Source organism: Coffea arabica, chromosome 11c (assembly GCF_036785885.1).
Source record: "Coffea arabica cultivar ET-39 chromosome 11c, Coffea Arabica ET-39 HiFi, whole genome shotgun sequence".
NCBI classification, from domain to species: domain Eukaryota; kingdom Viridiplantae; phylum Streptophyta; class Magnoliopsida; order Gentianales; family Rubiaceae; genus Coffea; species Coffea arabica.
The window spans coordinates 23602470-23617772 of record NC_092330.1 but is presented as its reverse complement, the minus strand read 5'-3'; the positions used below and the strand labels follow the sequence as shown (position 1 = coordinate 23617772).

The window sequence follows — 15303 nt, the reverse complement described above, 5'->3', positions numbered from 1 at the left end:
GGGTCGGAATACTATATTCCGTATCCGACCCGTTTTTTTGTTTGAAAAAACGGATCCGGATCCGGATAACGGAATTAAATCCCTACCCATACCCGCAAAAATTTCAGGGATCCGATCCGGATCCGGGTGTAGACCCGACCCGTTGACCGGCCTAGGATCACCCATCCTAGTACTACTGTCGCCCAAGCACGCTTAACTTCGAAGTTCTGATGGGATCCGGTGCATTAGTGCTGGTATGATCGCACCCGCCATGTTCCTTTCGCTTTATTCTTTTAAACTGTCACGTCCTGTGAAGCAGTTTGGCTTTTCTGGACCCGAATTCATTCTAAGAGTCAATTCATGAATTTCCTCTCATCCTTTTATTTATTTACTTTTATATTTTTTTCTTGTTGCTTTGCACCTTTTTTTTCCCTCGTCGAACAAGTCTCAATTATCCTGAAATTGATCCTTCACGCTTGCGCTTATACATTTGCGCCGACAACTTTGACCGACGATCCGGGCTTCGATCCAGCCGTACCGTTCCTGACTTGTCTCGCGCCTTCAGATCCGCCTTCATGCTTCGATGAGAAGCAAAATATAAAGCAATCGTTCCGACGGAGCTAAATTACTACAGCATAAAGAACGAAGGGGAAATTTGGATTTCGAAACAAAAAAGGGAGGGGTGCAACACGAGGACTTCCCAGGGGGTCACCCATCCTAGTACTACTCTCGCCCAAGCACGCTTAACTTCGGAGTTCTGATGGGATCCGGTGCATTAGTGCTGGTATGATCGCACCCGCCATGTTCCTTTCGCTTTATTCTTTTAAACTGCCCCGTCCTGTGAAGCAGTGTGGCTTTTCTGGACCCGAATTCATTCTAAGCGTCAATTCAAGAATTTCCCCTCATCCTTTTATTTATTTACTTTTACATTTTTTTCTTGTTGATTTGCACCATTTTTTTTTCCCTCGTCGCGCAACTCTCAATTATCCTGAAATTGATCCTTCACGCTTGCGCTTATACATTTGCGCCGACAACTTTGACCGACGATCCGGGCTTCGATCCAGCCGTACCGTTCCTGACTTGTCTCGCGCCTTCAGATCCGCCTTCATGCTTCGATGAGAAGCAAAAAATAAAGCAATCGTTCCGACGGAGCTAAATTACTACAGCATAAAGAACGAAAGGGAAATTTGGATTTCGAAACAAAAAAGGGAGGGGTGCAACACGAGGATTTCCCAGGGGGTCACCTAGGGGTGTCAACGGGCCGGGGTCCGGGCCGGAATTCATTATTCCGGACCCGGACACGGATCCGACCCGTTTACCCGACGGGTCTTTTATTCGGTGTTCCGGATCCGGACCCGGCGAGTCTCGGATCCGGGTCGGGTCTACCCGAACAAATTTGCCAAAATTTATAATTTCTAACAAAAAAGAGAAAAAGATATATTTGTAAACAAATTTCTAGCTAATGCAAAGAAAAAACCAAATAAGAAAATAAATCAAATTGATTTTACTCAAATACATCATCCTAATCAAATTATATTGATAATATATATTTTTTATAAATTATTAAATCATTTATATCCGGATCCGGGTCTAATACGGGTCGGAATACTATATTCCGTATCCGACCCGTTTTTTTGTTTGAAAAAACGGATCCGGATCCGGATAACGGAATTAAATCCCTACCCATACCCGCAAAAATTTCAGGGATCCGATCCGGATCCGGGTGTAAACCCGACCCGTTGACCGGCCTAGGGTCACCCATCCTAGTACTACTGTCGCGCAAGCACGCTTAACTTCGAAGTTCTGATGGGATCCGGTGCATTAGTGCTGGTATGATCGCACCCGCCATGTTCCTTTCGCTTTATTCTTTTAAACTGCCACGTCCTGTGAAGCAGTTTGGCTTTTTTGGACCCGAATTCATTCTAAGCGTCAATTCATGAATTTCCTCTCATCCTTTTATTTATTTACTTTTATATTTTTTTCTTGTTGCTTTGCACCTTTTTTTTCCCTCGTCGAACAACTCTCAATTATCCTGAAATTGATCCTTCACGCTTGCGCTTATACATTTGCGCCGACAACTTTGACCGACGATCCGGGTTTCGATCCAGCCGTACCGTTCCTGACTTGTCTCGCGCCTTCAGATCCGCCTTCATGCTTCGATGAGAAGCAAAATATAAAGCAATCGTTCCGTCGGAGCTAAATTACTACAGCATAAAGAACGAAGGGGAAATTTGGATTTCGAAACAAAAAAGGGAGGGGTGCAACACGAGGACTTCCCAGGGGGTCACCCATCCTAGTACTACTCTCGCCCAAGCACGCTTAACTTCGGAGTTTTGATGGGATCCGGTGCATTAGTGCTGGTATGATCGCACCCGCCATGTTCCTTTCGCTTTATTCTTTTAAACTGCCCCGTCCTGTGAAGCAGTGTGGCTTTTCTGGACCCGAATTCATTTTAAGCGTCAATTCAAGAATTTCCCCTCATCCTTTTATTTATTTACTTTTACATTTTTTTCTTGTTGATTTGCACCATTTTTTTTCCCTCGTCGCGCAACTCTCAATTATCCTGAAATTGATCCTTCACGCTTGCGCTTATACATTTGCGCCGACAACTTTGACCGACGATCCGGGCTTCGATCCAGCCGTACCGTTCCTGACTTGTCTCGCGCCTTCAGATCCGCCTTCATGCTTCGATGAGAAGCAAAATATAAAGCAATCGTTCCGACGGAGCTAAATTACTACAGCATAAAGAACGAAGGGGAAATTTGGATTTCGAAACAAAAAAGGGAGGGGTGCAACACGAGGATTTCCCAGGGGGTCACCTAGGGGTGTCAACGGGCCGGGGTCCGGGCCGGAATTCATTATTCCGGACCCGGACCCGGATCCGACCAGTTTACCCGACGGGTCTTTTATTCGGTGTTCCGGATCCGGACCCGGCGAGTCTCGGATCCGGGTCGGGTCTACCCGAACAAATTTGCCAAAATTTATAATTTCTAACAAAAAAGAGAAAAAGATATATTTGTGAACAAATTTCTAGCTAATGCAAAGAAAAAACCAAATAAGAAAATAAATCAAATTGATTTTACTCAAATACATCATCCTAATCAAATTATATTGATAATATATATTTTTTATAAATTATTAAATCATTTATATCCGGATCCGGGTCTAATACGGGTCGGAATACTATATTCCGTATCCGACCCGTTTTTTTGTTTGAAAAAACGGATCCGGATCCGGATAACGGAATTAAATCCCTACCCATACCCGCAAAAATTTCAGGGATCCGATCCGGATCCGGGTGTAGACCCGACCCGTTGACCGGCCTAGGGTCACCCATCCTAGTACTACTCTCGCCCAAGCACGCTTAACTTCGGAGTTCTGATGGGATCCGGTGCATTAGTGCTGGTATGATCGCACCCGCCATGTTCCTTTCGCTTTATTCTTTTAAACTGCCCCGTCCTGTGAAGCAGTGTGGCTTTTCTGGACCCGAATTCATTTTAAGCGTCAATTCAAGAATTTCCCCTCATCCTTTTATTTATTTACTTTTACATTTTTTTCTTGTTGATTTGCACCATTTTTTTTTCCCTCGTCGCGCAACTCTCAATTATCCTGAAATTGATCCTTCACGCTTGCGCTTATACATTTGCGCCGACAACTTTGACCGACGATCCGGGCTTCGATCCAGCCGTACCGTTCCTGACTTGTCTCGCGCCTTCAGATCCGCCTTCATGCTTCGATGAGAAGCAAAATATAAAGCAATCGTTCCGACGGAGCTAAATTACTACAGCATAAAGAACGAAGGGGAAATTTGGATTTCGAAACAAAAAAGGGAGGGGTGCAACACGAGGATTTCCCAGGGGGTCACCTAGGGGTGTCAACGGGCCGGGTCCGGGCCGGAATTCATTATTCCGGACCCGGACCCGGATCCGACCCGTTTACCCGACGGGTCTTTTATTCGGTGTTCCGGATCCGGACCCGGCGAGTCTCGGATCCGGGTCGGGTCTACCCGAACAAATTTGCCAAAATTTATAATTTCTAACAAAAAAGAGAAAAAGATATATTTGTAAACAAATTTCTAGCTAATGCAAAGAAAAAACCAAATAAGAAAATAAATCAAATTGATTTTACTCAAATACATCATCCTAATCAAATTATATTGATAATATATATTTTTTATAAATTATTAAATCATTTATATCCGGATCCGGGTCTAATACGGGTCGGAATACTATATTCCGTATCCGACCCGTTTTTTTGTTTGAAAAAACGGATCCGGATCCGGATAACGGAATTAAATCCCTACCCATACCCGCAAAAATTTCAGGGATCCGATCCGGATCCGGGTGTAGACCCGACCCGTTGACCGGCCTAGGGTCACCCATCCTGGTACTACTGTCGCGCAAGCACGCTTAACTTCGAAGTTCTGATGGGATCCGGTGCATTAGTGCTGGTATGATCGCACCCGCCATGTTCCTTTCGCTTTATTCTTTTAAACTGTCACGTCCTGTGAAGCAGTTTGGCTTTTCTGGACCCGAATTCATTCTAAGCGTCAATTCATGAATTTCCTCTCATCCTTTTATTTATTTACTTTTATATTTTTTTCTTGTTGCTTTGCACCTTTTTTTTCCCTCGTCGAACAACTCTCAATTATCCTGAAATTGATCCTTCACGCTTGCGCTTATACATTTGCGCCGACAACTTTGACCGACGATCCGGGCTTCGATCCAGCCGTACCGTTCCTCACTTGTCTCGCGCCTTCAGATCCGCCTTCATGCTTCGATGAGAAGCAAAATATAAAGCAATCGTTCCGACGGAGCTAAATTACTACAGCATAAAGAACGAAGGGGAAATTTGGATTTCGAAACAAAAAAGGGAGGGGTGCAACAAGAGGACTTCCCAGGGGGTCACCCATCCTAGTACTACTCTCGCCCAAGCACGCTTAACTTCGGAGTTCTGATGGGATCCGGTGCATTAGTGCTGGTATGATCGCACCCGCCATGTTCCTTTCGCTTTATTCTTTTAAACTGCCCCGTCCTGTGAAGCAGTGTGGCTTTTCTGGACCCGAATTCATTTTAAGCGTCAATTCAAGAATTTCCCCTCATCCTTTTATTTATTTACTTTTACATTTTTTTCTTGTTGATTTGCACCATTTTTTTTCCCTCGTCGCGCAACTCTCAATTATCCTGAAATTGATCCTTCACGCTTGCGCTTATACATTTGCGCCGACAACTTTGACCGACGATCCTGGCTTCGCTCCAGCCGTACCGTTCCTGACTTGTCTCGCGCCTTCAGATCCGCCTTCATGCTTCGATGAGAAGCAAAATATAAAGCAATCGTTCCGACGGAGCTAAATTACTACAGCATAAAGAACGAAGGGGAAATTTGGATTTCGAAACAAAAAAGGGAGGGGTGCAACACGAGGATTTCCCAGGGGGTCACCTAGGGGTGTCAACGGGCCGGGTCCGGGGATGGAATTCATTATTCCGGACCCGGACCCGGATCCGACCCGTTTACCCGACGGGTCTTTTATTCGGTGTTCCGGATCCGGACCCGGCGAGTCTCGGATCCGGGTCGGGTCTACCCGATCAAATTTGCCAAAATTTATAATTTCTAACAAAAAAGAGAATAAGATATATTTGTAAACAAATTTCTAGCTAATGCAAAGAAAAAACCAAATAAGAAAATAAATCAAATTGATTTTACTCAAATACATCATCCTAATCAAATTATATTGATAATATATATTTTTTATAAATTATTAAATCATTTATATCCGGATCCGGGTCTAATACGGGTCGGAATACTATATTCCGTATCCGACCCGTTTTTTTGTTTGAAAAAACGGATCCGGATCCGGATAACGGAATTAAATCCCTACCCATACCCGCAAAAATTTCAGGGATCCGATCCGGATCCGGGTGTAGACCCGACCCGTTGACCGGCCTAGGATCACCCATCCTAGTACTACTGTCGCCCAAGCACGCTTAACTTCGAAGTTCTGATGGGATCCGGTGCATTAGTGCTGGTATGATCGCACCCGCCATGTTCCTTTCGCTTTATTCTTTTAAACTGTCACGTCCTGTGAAGCAGTTTGGCTTTTCTGGACCCGAATTCATTCTAAGAGTCAATTCATGAATTTCCTCTCATCCTTTTATTTATTTACTTTTATATTTTTTTCTTGTTGCTTTGCACCTTTTTTTTCCCTCGTCGAACAAGTCTCAATTATCCTGAAATTGATCCTTCACGCTTGCGCTTATACATTTGCGCCGACAACTTTGACCGACGATCCGGGCTTCGATCCAGCCGTACCGTTCCTGACTTGTCTCGCGCCTTCAGATCCGCCTTCATGCTTCGATGAGAAGCAAAATATAAAGCAATCGTTCCGACGGAGCTAAATTACTACAGCATAAAGAACGAAGGGGAAATTTGGATTTCGAAACAAAAAAGGGAGGGGTGCAACACGAGGACTTCCCAGGGGGTCACCCATCCTAGTACTACTCTCGCCCAAGCACGCTTAACTTCGGAGTTCTGATGGGATCCGGTGCATTAGTGCTGGTATGATCGCACCCGCCATGTTCCTTTCGCTTTATTCTTTTAAACTGCCCCGTCCTGTGAAGCAGTGTGGCTTTTCTGGACCCGAATTCATTCTAAGCGTCAATTCAAGAATTTCCCCTCATCCTTTTATTTATTTACTTTTACATTTTTTTCTTGTTGATTTGCACCATTTTTTTTTCCCTCGTCGCGCAACTCTCAATTATCCTGAAATTGATCCTTCACGCTTGCGCTTATACATTTGCGCCGACAACTTTGACCGACGATCCGGGCTTCGATCCAGCCGTACCGTTCCTGACTTGTCTCGCGCCTTCAGATCCGCCTTCATGCTTCGATGAGAAGCAAAAAATAAAGCAATCGTTCCGACGGAGCTAAATTACTACAGCATAAAGAACGAAGGGGAAATTTGGATTTCGAAACAAAAAAGGGAGGGGTGCAACACGAGGATTTCCCAGGGGGTCACCTAGGGGTGTCAACGGGCCGGGGTCCGGGCCGGAATTCATTATTCCGGACCCGGACCCGGATCCGACCCGTTTACCCGACGGGTCTTTTATTCGGTGTTCCGGATCCGGACCCGGCGAGTCTCGGATCCGGGTCGGGTCTACCCGAACAAATTTGTCAAAATTTATAATTTCTAACAAAAAAGAGAAAAAGATATATTTGTAAACAAATTTCTAGCTAATGCAAAGAAAAAACCAAATAAGAAAATAAATCAAATTGATTTTACTCAAATACATCATCCTAATCAAATTATATTGATAATATATATTTTTTATAAATTATTAAATCATTTATATCCGGATCCGGGTCTAATACGGGTCGGAATACTATATTCCGTATCCGACCCGTTTTTTTGTTTGAAAAAACGGATCCGGATCCGGATAACGGAATTAAATCCCTACCCATACCCGCAAAAATTTCAGGGATCCGATCCGGATCCGGGTGTAGACCCGACCCGTTGACCGGCCTAGGGTCACCCATCCTAGTACTACTGTCGCCCAAGCACGCTTAACTTCGAAGTTCTGATGGGATCCGGTGCATTAGTGCTGGTATGATCGCACCCGCCATGTTCCTTTCGCTTTATTCTTTTAAACTGCCACGTCCTGTGAAGCAGTTTGGCTTTTTTGGACCCGAATTCATTCTAAGCGTCAATTCATGAATTTCCTCTCATCCTTTTATTTATTTACTTTTATATTTTTTTCTTGTTGCTTTGCACCTTTTTTTTCCCTCGTCGAACAACTCTCAATTATCCTGAAATTGATCCTTCACGCTTGCGCTTATACATTTGCGCCGACAACTTTGACCGACGATCCGGGTTTCGATCCAGCCGTACCGTTCCTGACTTGTCTCGCGCCTTCAGATCCGCCTTCATGCTTCGATGAGAAGCAAAATATAAAGCAATCGTTCCGACGGAGCTAAATTACTACAGCATAAAGAACGAAGGGGAAATTTGGATTTCGAAACAAAAAAGGGAGGGGTGCAACACGAGGACTTCCCAGGGGGTCACCCATCCTAGTACTACTCTCGCCCAAGCACGCTTAACTTCGGAGTTCTGATGGGATCCGGTGCATTAGTGCTGGTATGATCGCACCCGCCATGTTCCTTTCGCTTTATTCTTTTAAACTGCCCCGTCCTGTGAAGCAGTGTGGCTTTTCTGGACCCGAATTCATTCTAAGCGTCAATTCAAGAATTTCCCCTCATCCTTTTATTTATTTACTTTTACATTTTTTTCTTGTTGATTTGCACCATTTTTTTTCCCTCGTCGCGCAACTCTCAATTATCCTGAAATTGATCCTTCACGCTTGCGCTTATACATTTGCGCCGACAACTTTGACCGACGATCCGGGCTTCGATCCAGCCGTACCGTTCCTGACTTGTCTCGCGCCTTCAGATCCGCCTTCATGCTTCGATGAGAAGCAAAATATAAAGCAATCGTTCCGACAGAGCTAAATTACTACAGCATAAAGAACGAAGGGGAAATTTGGATTTCGAAACAAAAAAGGGAGGGGTGCAACACGAGGATTTCCCAGGGGGTCACCTAGGGGTGTCAACGGGCCGGGTCCGGGCCGGAATTCATTATTCCGGACCCGGACCCGGATCCGACCCGTCTACCCGACGGGTCTTTTATTCTGTGTTCCGGATCCGGACCCGGCGAGTCTCGGATCCGGGTCGGGTCTACCCGAACAAATTTGCCAAAATTTATAATTTCTAACAAAAAAGAGAAAAAGATATATTTGTAAACAAATTTCTAGCTAATGCAAAGAAAAAACCAAATAAGAAAATAAATCAAATTGATTTTACTCAAATACATCATCCTAATCAAATTATATTGATAATATATATTTTTTATAAATTATTAAATCATTTATATCCGGATCCGGGTCTAATACGGGTCGGAATACTATATTCCGTATCCGACCCGTTTTTTTGTTTGAAAAAACGGATCCGGATCCGGATAACGGAATTAAATCCCTACCCATACCCGCAAAAATTTCAGGGATCCGATCCGGATCCGGGTGTAGACCCGACCCGTTGACCGGCCTAGGGTCACCCATCCTGGTACTACTGTCGCCCAAGCACGCTTAACTTCGAAGTTCTGATGGGATCCGGTGCATTAGTGCTGGTATGATCGCACCCGCCATGTTCCTTTCGCTTTATTCTTTTAAACTGTCACGTCCTGTGAAGCAGTTTGGCTTTTCTGGACCCGAATTCATTCTAAGCGTCAATTCATGAATTTCCTCTCATCCTTTTATTTATTTACTTTTATATTTTTTTCTTGTTGCTTTGCACCTTTTTTTTCCCTCGTCGAACAACTCTCAATTATCCTGAAATTGATCCTTCACGCTTGCGCTTATACATTTGCGCCGACAACTTTGACCGACGATCCGGGCTTCGATCCAGCCGTACCGTTCCTGACTTGTCTCGCGCCTTCAGATCCGCCTTCATGCTTCGATGAGAAGCAAAATATAAAGCAATCGTTCCGACGGAGCTAAATTACTACAGCATAAAGAACGAAGGGGAAATTTGGATTTCGAAACAAAAAAGGGAGGGGTGCAACACGAGGACTTCCCAGGGGGTCACCCATCCTAGTACTACTCTCGCCCAAGCACGCTTAACTTCGGAGTTCTGATGGGATCCGGTGCATTAGTGCTGGTATGATCGCACCCGCCATGTTCCTTTCGCTTTATTCTTTTAAACTGCCCCGTCCTGTGAAGCAGTGTGGCTTTTCTGGACCCGAATTCATTCTAAGCGTCAATTCAAGAATTTCCCCTCATCCTTTTATTTATTTACTTTTACATTTTTTTTCTTGTTGATTTGCACCATTTTTTTTTCCCTCGTCGCGCAACTCTCAATTATCCTGAAATTGATCCTTCACGCTTGCGCTTATACATTTGCGCCGACAACTTTGACCGACGATCCGGGCTTCGATCCAGCCGTACCGTTCCTGACTTGTCTCGCGCCTTCAGATCCGCCTTCATGCTTCGATGAGAAGCAAAATATAAAGCAATCGTTCCGACGGAGCTAAATTACTACAGCATAAAGAACGAAGGGGAAATTTGGATTTCGAAACAAAAAAGGGAGGGGTGCAACACGAGGATTTCCCAGGGGGTCACCTAGGGGTGTCAACGGGCCGGGTCCGGGCCGGAATTCATTATTCCGGACCCGGACCCGGATCCGACCCGTTTACCCGACGGGTCTTTTATTCTGTGTTCCGGATCCGGACCCGGCGAGTCTCGGATCCGGGTCGGGTCTACCCGAACAAATTTGCCAAAATTTATAATTTCTAACAAAAAAGAGAAAAAGATATATTTGTAAACAAATTTCTAGCTAATGCAAAGAAAAAACCAAATAAGAAAATAAATCAAATTGATTTTACTCAAATACATCATCCTAATCAAATTATATTGATAATATATATTTTTTATAAATTATTAAATCATTTATATCCGGATCCGGGTCTAATACGGGTCGGAATACTATATTCCGTATCCGACCCGTTTTTTTGTTTGAAAAAACGGATCCGGATCCGGATAACGGAATTAAATCCCTACCCATACCCGCAAAAATTTCAGGGATCCGATCCGGATCCGGGTGTAGACCCGACCCGTTGACCGGCCTAGGGTCACCCATCCTGGTACTACTGTCGCCCAAGCACGCTTAACTTCGAAGTTCTGATGGGATCCGGTGCATTAGTGCTGGTATGATCGCACCCGCCATGTTCCTTTCGCTTTATTCTTTTAAACTGTCACGTCCTGTGAAGCAGTTTGGCTTTTCTGGACCCGAATTCATTCTAAGCGTCAATTCATGAATTTCCTCTCATCCTTTTATTTATTTACTTTTATATTTTTTTCTTGTTGCTTTGCACCTTTTTTTTCCCTCGTCGAACAACTCTCAATTATCCTGAAATTGATCCTTCACGCTTGCGCTTATACATTTGCGCCGACAACTTTGACCGACGATCCGGGCTTCGATCCAGCCGTACCGTTCCTGACTTGTCTCGCGCCTTCAGATCCGCCTTCATGCTTCGATGAGAAGCAAAATATAAAGCAATCGTTCCGACGGAGCTAAATTACTACAGCATAAAGAACGAAGGGGAAATTTGGATTTCGAAACAAAAAAGGGAGGGGTGCAACACGAGGACTTCCCAGGGGGTCACCCATCCTAGTACTACTCTCGCCCAAGCACGCTTAACTTCGGAGTTCTGATGGGATCCGGTGCATTAGTGCTGGTATGATCGCACCCGCCATGTTCCTTTCGCTTTATTCTTTTAAACTGCCCCGTCCTGTGAAGCAGTGTGGCTTTTCTGGACCCGAATTCATTCTAAGTGTCAATTCAAGAATTTCCCCTCATCCTTTTATTTATTTACTTTTACATTTTTTTTCTTGTTGATTTGCACCATTTTTTTTTCCCTCGTCGCGCAACTCTCAATTATCCTGAAATTGATCCTTCACGCTTGCGCTTATACATTTGCGCCGACAACTTTGACCGACGATCCGGGCTTCGATCCAGCCGTACCGTTCCTGACTTGTCTCGCGCCTTCAGATCCGCCTTCATGCTTCGATGAGAAGCAAAATATAAAGCAATCGTTCCGACGGAGCTAAATTACTACAGCATAAAGAACGAAGGGGAAATTTGGATTTCGAAACAAAAAAGGGAGGGATGCAACACGAGGATTTCCCAGGGGGTCACCTAGGGGTGTCAACGGGCCGGGTCCGGGCCGGAATTCATTATTCCGGACCCGGACCCGGATCCGACCCGTTTACCCGACGGGTCTTTTATTCGGTGTTCCGGATCCGGACCCGGCGAGTCTCGGATCCGGGTCGGGTCTACCCGAACAAATTTGCCAAAATTTATAATTTCTAACAAAAAAGAGAAAAAGATATATTTGTAAACAAATTTCTAGCTAATGCAAAGAAAAAACCAAATAAGAAAATAAATCAAATTGATTTTACTCAAATACATCATCCTAATCAAATTATATTGATAATATATATTTTTTATAAATTATTAAATCATTTATATCCGGATCCGGGTCTAATACGGGTCGGAATACTATATTCCGTATCCGACCCGTTTTTTTGTTTGAAAAAACGGATCCGGATCCGGATAACGGAATTAAATCCCTACCCATACCCGCAAAAATTTCAGGGATCCGATCCGGATCCGGGTGTAGACCCGACCCGTTGACCGGCCTAGGGTCACCCATCCTGGTACTACTGTCGCCCAAGCACGCTTAACTTCGAAGTTCTGATGGGATCCGGTGCATTAGTGCTGGTATGATCGCACCCGCCATGTTCCTTTCGCTTTATTCTTTTAAACTGCCACGTCCTGTGAAGCAGTTTGGCTTTTTTGGACCCGAATTCATTCTAAGCGACAATTCATGAATTTCCTCTCATCCTTTTATTTATTTACTTTTATATTTTTTTCTTGTTGCTTTGCACCTTTTTTTTCTCTCGTCGAACAACTCTCAATTATCCTGAAATTGATCCTTCAAGCTTGCGCTTATACATTTGCGCCGACAACTTTGACCGACGATCCGGGTTTCGATCCAGCCGTACCGTTCCTGACTTGTCTCGCGCCTTCAGATCCGCCTTCATGCTTCGATGAGAAGCAAAATATAAAGCAATCGTTCCGACGGAGCTAAATTACTACAGCATAAAGAACGAAGGGGAAATTTGGATTTCGAAACAAAAAAGGGAGGGGTGCAACACGAGGACTTCCCAGGGGGTCACCCATCCTAGTACTACTCTCGCCCAAGCACGCTTAACTTCGGAGTTCTGATGGGATCCGGTGCATTAGTGCTGGTATGATCGCACCCGCCATGTTCCTTTCGCTTTATTCTTTTAAACTGCCCCGTCCTGTGAAGCAGTGTGGCTTTTCTGGACCCGAATTCATTCTAAGCGTCAATTCAAGAATTTCCCCTCATCCTTTTATTTATTTACTTTTACATTTTTTTCTTGTTGATTTGCACCATTTTTTTTCCCTCGTCGCGCAACTCTCAATTATCCTGAAATTGATCCTTCACGCTTGCGCTTATACATTTGCGCCGACAACTTTGACCGACGATCCGGGCTTCGATCCAGCCGTACCGTTCCTGACTTGTCTCGCGCCTTCAGATCCGCCTTCATGCTTCGATGAGAAGCAAAATATAAAGCAATCGTTCCGACAGAGCTAAATTACTACAGCATAAAGAACGAAGGGGAAATTTGGATTTCGAAACAAAAAAGGGAGGGGTGCAACACGAGGATTTCCCAGGGGGTCACCTAGGGGTGTCAACGGGCCGGGTCCGGGCCGGAATTCATTATTCCGGACCCGGACCCGGATCCGACCCGTCTACCCGACGGGTCTTTTATTCTGTGTTCCGGATCCGGACCCGGCGAGTCTCGGATCCGGGTCGGGTCTACCCGAACAAATTTGCCAAAATTTATAATTTCTAACAAAAAAGAGAAAAAGATATATTTGTAAACAAATTTCTAGCTAATGCAAAGAAAAAACCAAATAAGAAAATAAATCAAATTGATTTTACTCAAATACATCATCCTAATCAAATTATATTGATAATATATATTTTTTATAAATTATTAAATCATTTATATCCGGATCCGGGTCTAATACGGGTCGGAATACTATATTCCGTATCCGACCCGTTTTTTTGTTTGAAAAAACGGATCCGGATCCGGATAACGGAATTAAATCCCTACCCATACCCGCAAAAATTTCAGGGATCCGATCCGGATCCGGGTGTAGACCCGACCCGTTGACCGGCCTAGGGTCACCCATCCTGGTACTACTGTCGCCCAAGCACGCTTAACTTCGAAGTTCTGATGGGATCCGGTGCATTAGTGCTGGTATGATCGCACCCGCCATGTTCCTTTCGCTTTATTCTTTTAAACTGTCACGTCCTGTGAAGCAGTTTGGCTTTTCTGGACCCGAATTCATTCTAAGCGTCAATTCATGAATTTCCTCTCATCCTTTTATTTATTTACTTTTATATTTTTTTCTTGTTGCTTTGCACCTTTTTTTTCCCTCGTCGAACAACTCTCAATTATCCTGAAATTGATCCTTCACGCTTGCGCTTATACATTTGCGCCGACAACTTTGACCGACGATCCGGGCTTCGATCCAGCCGTACCGTTCCTGACTTGTCTCGCGCCTTCAGATCCGCCTTCATGCTTCGATGAGAAGCAAAATATAAAGCAATCGTTCCGACGGAGCTAAATTACTACAGCATAAAGAACGAAGGGGAAATTTGGATTTCGAAACAAAAAAGGGAGGGGTGCAACACGAGGACTTCCCAGGGGGTCACCCATCCTAGTACTACTCTCGCCCAAGCACGCTTAACTTCGGAGTTCTGATGGGATCCGGTGCATTAGTGCTGGTATGATCGCACCCGCCATGTTCCTTTCGCTTTATTCTTTTAAACTGCCCCGTCCTGTGAAGCAGTGTGGCTTTTCTGGACCCGAATTCATTCTAAGCGTCAATTCAAGAATTTCCCCTCATCCTTTTATTTATTTACTTTTACATTTTTTTTCTTGTTGATTTGCACCATTTTTTTTTCCCTCGTCGCGCAACTCTCAATTATCCTGAAATTGATCCTTCACGCTTGCGCTTATACATTTGCGCCGACAACTTTGACCGACGATCCGGGCTTCGATCCAGCCGTACCGTTCCTGACTTGTCTCGCGCCTTCAGATCCGCCTTCATGCTTCGATGAGAAGCAAAATATAAAGCAATCGTTCCGACGGAGCTAAATTACTACAGCATAAAGAACGAAGGGGAAATTTGGATTTCGAAACAAAAAAGGGAGGGGTGCAACACGAGGATTTCCCAGGGGGTCACCTAGGGGTGTCAACGGGCCGGGTCCGGGCCGGAATTCATTATTCCGGACCCGGACCCGGATCCGACCCGTTTACCCGACGGGTCTTTTATTCTGTGTTCCGGATCCGGACCCGGCGAGTCTCGGATCCGGGTCGGGTCTACCCGAACAAATTTGCCAAAATTTATAATTTCTAACAAAAAAGAGAAAAAGATATATTTGTAAACAAATTTCTAGCTAATGCAAAGAAAAAACCAAATAAGAAAATAAATCAAATTGATTTTACTCAAATACATCATCCTAATCAAATTATATTGATAATATATATTTTTTATAAATTATTAAATCATTTATATCCGGATCCGGGTCTAATACGGGTCGGAATACTATATTCCGTATCCGACCCGTTTTTTTGTTTGAAAAAACGGATCCGGATCCGGATAACGGAATTAAAT

The 15303-nt window shown here is 44.3% G+C and overlaps 9 non-coding genes and 10 pseudogenes across 9 annotated transcripts; all 19 read right to left on the bottom strand.

Moving 5' to 3' along the window:
• Positions 1 to 129: 129 nt before the first annotated feature.
• On the bottom strand, positions 130 to 247 carry LOC140020580 (5S ribosomal RNA; annotated as a pseudogene).
• Positions 248 to 658: 411 nt separating this feature from the next.
• On the bottom strand, positions 659 to 777 carry LOC140017311 (5S ribosomal RNA). The gene has a single exon (XR_011823621.1). It is a non-coding gene; the product is annotated as a 5S ribosomal RNA (ribosomal RNA).
• A 928-nt stretch (positions 778 to 1705) lies between these two features.
• LOC140020770 (5S ribosomal RNA) lies at positions 1706 to 1823 on the bottom strand (annotated as a pseudogene).
• A 411-nt stretch (positions 1824 to 2234) lies between these two features.
• LOC140017846 (5S ribosomal RNA) lies at positions 2235 to 2353 on the bottom strand. The gene has a single exon (XR_011824152.1). It is a non-coding gene; the product is annotated as a 5S ribosomal RNA (ribosomal RNA).
• Positions 2354 to 3280: 927 nt separating this feature from the next.
• Positions 3281 to 3398, bottom strand: LOC140018203 (5S ribosomal RNA; annotated as a pseudogene).
• Positions 3399 to 4325: 927 nt separating this feature from the next.
• Positions 4326 to 4443, bottom strand: LOC140020778 (5S ribosomal RNA; annotated as a pseudogene).
• Positions 4444 to 4854: 411 nt separating this feature from the next.
• On the bottom strand, positions 4855 to 4973 carry LOC140017895 (5S ribosomal RNA). Its single transcript, XR_011824201.1, has one exon. It is a non-coding gene; the product is annotated as a 5S ribosomal RNA (ribosomal RNA).
• A 927-nt stretch (positions 4974 to 5900) lies between these two features.
• Positions 5901 to 6018, bottom strand: LOC140020579 (5S ribosomal RNA; annotated as a pseudogene).
• A 411-nt stretch (positions 6019 to 6429) lies between these two features.
• LOC140017310 (5S ribosomal RNA) lies at positions 6430 to 6548 on the bottom strand. Its single transcript, XR_011823620.1, has one exon. It is a non-coding gene; the product is annotated as a 5S ribosomal RNA (ribosomal RNA).
• A 928-nt stretch (positions 6549 to 7476) lies between these two features.
• Positions 7477 to 7594, bottom strand: LOC140019839 (5S ribosomal RNA; annotated as a pseudogene).
• Positions 7595 to 8005: 411 nt separating this feature from the next.
• Positions 8006 to 8124, bottom strand: LOC140017309 (5S ribosomal RNA). Its single transcript, XR_011823619.1, has one exon. It is a non-coding gene; the product is annotated as a 5S ribosomal RNA (ribosomal RNA).
• Positions 8125 to 9050: 926 nt separating this feature from the next.
• Positions 9051 to 9168, bottom strand: LOC140020222 (5S ribosomal RNA; annotated as a pseudogene).
• A 411-nt stretch (positions 9169 to 9579) lies between these two features.
• LOC140017307 (5S ribosomal RNA) lies at positions 9580 to 9698 on the bottom strand. Its single transcript, XR_011823618.1, has one exon. It is a non-coding gene; the product is annotated as a 5S ribosomal RNA (ribosomal RNA).
• A 928-nt stretch (positions 9699 to 10626) lies between these two features.
• On the bottom strand, positions 10627 to 10744 carry LOC140020221 (5S ribosomal RNA; annotated as a pseudogene).
• Positions 10745 to 11155: 411 nt separating this feature from the next.
• On the bottom strand, positions 11156 to 11274 carry LOC140017305 (5S ribosomal RNA). Its single transcript, XR_011823616.1, has one exon. It is a non-coding gene; the product is annotated as a 5S ribosomal RNA (ribosomal RNA).
• A 928-nt stretch (positions 11275 to 12202) lies between these two features.
• LOC140020220 (5S ribosomal RNA) lies at positions 12203 to 12320 on the bottom strand (annotated as a pseudogene).
• A 411-nt stretch (positions 12321 to 12731) lies between these two features.
• On the bottom strand, positions 12732 to 12850 carry LOC140017304 (5S ribosomal RNA). The gene has a single exon (XR_011823615.1). It is a non-coding gene; the product is annotated as a 5S ribosomal RNA (ribosomal RNA).
• A 926-nt stretch (positions 12851 to 13776) lies between these two features.
• LOC140020218 (5S ribosomal RNA) lies at positions 13777 to 13894 on the bottom strand (annotated as a pseudogene).
• A 411-nt stretch (positions 13895 to 14305) lies between these two features.
• Positions 14306 to 14424, bottom strand: LOC140017303 (5S ribosomal RNA). Its single transcript, XR_011823614.1, has one exon. It is a non-coding gene; the product is annotated as a 5S ribosomal RNA (ribosomal RNA).
• Between the last annotated feature and the right edge of the window lie 879 nt (positions 14425 to 15303).